The sequence below is a fragment of the Octopus sinensis genome, linkage group LG20, assembly GCF_006345805.1.
Source record: "Octopus sinensis linkage group LG20, ASM634580v1, whole genome shotgun sequence".
Taxonomy (NCBI): Eukaryota; Metazoa; Mollusca; class Cephalopoda; order Octopoda; family Octopodidae; genus Octopus; species Octopus sinensis.
Genome location: NC_043016.1, coordinates 28,373,978 through 28,377,185, shown reverse-complemented (window position 1 = coordinate 28,377,185; position 3,208 = coordinate 28,373,978).

The following is a 3,208-nucleotide window of genomic DNA, read 5'->3' as shown; positions in this document are numbered from 1 at the left end:
CCACCACATGGTTCTGGGTTTAATCCCATTGTATGGCAACAATAGCATTGGCAGGAAGAGTAGCCTCTCCTGGATCTTCGATAGATATATTGCATTCCACCTAGAAGGACATTAGTGTTGCCAACTTAAAATCACAATTTCATGCTAAATTTCAGTAGAAAAAATACCAAAAAATGCTAAAGATGCTAAATAAGAAAAAAAAAAAAAATGCTAAAGATTAATTATATCAAAAAGCTTAATTTTTATTTACTTTCTTTAATTATATTCAGCATTGAGAAATAATTTCTTGAATGTCACTGATTTGATCACTTTCAGCTGCAGTGTCTAGGTTTTGACTTCTGTATACATTCAAGGTCCCAATCTTGTTAATTATGTGTTTTGGAATATCGAAGTTTTTGCAATATTTGCCACATCTTTTCAGGCTATATTTTATAGACAGTATTGATCTAAGCATAGAAAGATGTATTTTGTTTTTCAATTTTGATTTGATTGCACCCATACTACTGAACAGCCGTTCAACTTCTGCATTTGAGTTTGTCAAAGTCAATAGATTAATGGCAAAATTTGCAACATCTCTAAAAGGATTTCCTCCAGTAGCATCTTTATATTCCAAGACTTCCAGCCAGAATGCCTCAGTATTAGACATATTTGTCCATTTAACTAAATGAATGCTATTAAACTGAATTTCAATCGAAGTCATTTTTAGTTCATTTAAATGCTTTGCTTCTTAGACAGGTAAAATATGGCTCTTTGAAATGCTGCAAAATATTCTCTACTGAAAAACATTTGATATTCCTCAGTATCTTAATATTTTCTGGTAAATGGTGTTTGAGTTCTTTATAAAGGCAGAGTAAAAATTGTTGCGTTCTTTGGTGGCTGTTACAATCGTCTTGATAATCATTTCTGCTATTTTTCTCTCAAACCTGTAGCCTAAATTTGGTTTAGGATCCAAAAATGTTTCAATAGAAGCATCAGGATCCAGAGGATCAATTCTACTTGTTGGCAACACTATCATATTAGAAACAGATTTGATCAAATTTGAAAGATATTCAAGTAATTTTGTTTTGTTGACAGTATTTGATTCAAACAGTTTATTCACTTCCTGAACATGTTTTAAAATTGGATGTGAAAATAAAAGATAAAGTTCATTCCTAGAATTACAAAACATTTCATGTAATGTTTGTGCTGTAAAGCATTTTTCTTTTGTAATTATAGTTTGGAAGTGAGTTTGCAATTCAAACCATTGGCTTAAAATTCTATTTACAGCTGGTTCTATTGACAGCCACCTAGTTGTACAAGAATTCACAATCTTCAAAGGCTCTTTATCATTTATAGCAAAGTAAAGTTTGTAGACACTTTGTTTTGTTGAAGAATGAGAGAACCATTTTGGTTTCGGATATTGTCAACTGTTAAGAATGACATACATACCATTGTTGACTCCTATCATTATTCTAGCATTGTTGGTTCCTGTAGCCAGTAAATTTTTTATATCTAATTTCTTTTTCACTAATTCAATTTTTAAGGCATCTACAATGCCATCTGCTTCACATGTTTCTAAAGATACCATACTGAGATATGTATGTACCACTTTTTTGTGAGTGTCACTGTAATATATGATAACAATTCCTAACAACTTGTTTATCCATATATCATTGGATTCATCTAATAACAGGCTAAATTTTCTCTCTCCTATATCAGAAATCAAATCTCCTTCAAAATATGGGGCTACAACATTTCTCACAATATTTGCACATTTTGTACGATGCAACTTCACTTTGGACATAATATCACTATCAGACATATAATTCTTACATAACTCTATTAAGTAATCACAGCTATTAAATGATGAATGGCAACAAATAAACATTACTAAATTTGCTTCAAGCATAGATGTCTTATCATTTTTGGTTTTCATAAAATTGGTAAGAGGAATCATTTGCTGTAGAGTTGATGCCTTATGTTTCTTTGCTTAACAGTGGCTTACTAAAAGAGAATATTTTGCCAACATATTACATCTACAATATCTGCAATGTGCTTCAGATTGGTCACTAGGTACTTCACACAACCACTTAGTAACGCTGGCACCTTAAGCCATTCCTTTTGGAATTTTTGCTGGTACAATTTTGTTTTTTCTTTGCTCATTATAATGTAGTGGGAAGCAAGAAAATAAATTGATTGACAAATAAGAATATAAAATTGAAAACACAACTTACAAGTTTGCCACTAACAATTCTTATGTTTGCTGCTTACAAATTCTTGAGGTGAAGAATACTGATTCAGGATGCAGAGTGGTCAACTTATAAATGGAAAAGTAAAATCTGCAGAAATCGTAAAACTGTGTTCTGATATAAACCCGGGAACATCATATTTAGCTTCCAATCTTACATTTAATATCTACTTGTAAAACCACAAATATAACTACAATACTTGAAAAAAAAAAGTAAGTAGAAATATAAAACAAGCATGAAAAAACACAGGCAACTCATCACTACAGAATAATGGCATTGTTAGGACGAATTTTGAAGCTTTCATTTTTTGCAATATATTATTGTGCATTGAGTTCAAGTGCTGACATGAGTTACCTCTCCCCCCTCACCCACCAGCACCACTCTATATTCAAGCAGGGCGGGGGTGGGTGGAAAAGTTCATAACTTGATAAACTTTCATTCGAAGTTTCACAAAAGTGAAAGAAAAATTCGACAACAAATACTAAACTTTGGTTGTAAGATACTTTAACAAAAGTAGAAAAGGAGGAAAAAGAAGAGAAAGGTTAACTATTGTGGAAATGTCATGATCAGAGAAAAACGTTTAAAAAATGCTAAGCAAAATTATAAACCTGCTATTTTCCCAGCTAAATGCTAGATTCAAAAATTTTCTGTTAAATGCTGAAAAAAAAATGCTAGATCTAGCATAAAATATGCTAAATGGACAACCCTGAAGGATATGCTTTTGCTATCCAGGAACAAGCAATAGATACTAAATACCTGATAAACAAGAGAGATAAAGATGCCATGAAACCTCCATGTTGTGATACAAAAATGTCAGCACTGCTATACCAGTGTGGAAAGTATTACATCATCAGCAGCTGCCCCAAAATGTCTACAAGAATATACCTGCCTCTGGGGCATGATATAATTGCAAAGACTATATTGATCAAAGGCATGTCAGAACCAACTGGTTTTTCACACCTTTAAAAAGAAGGAATACC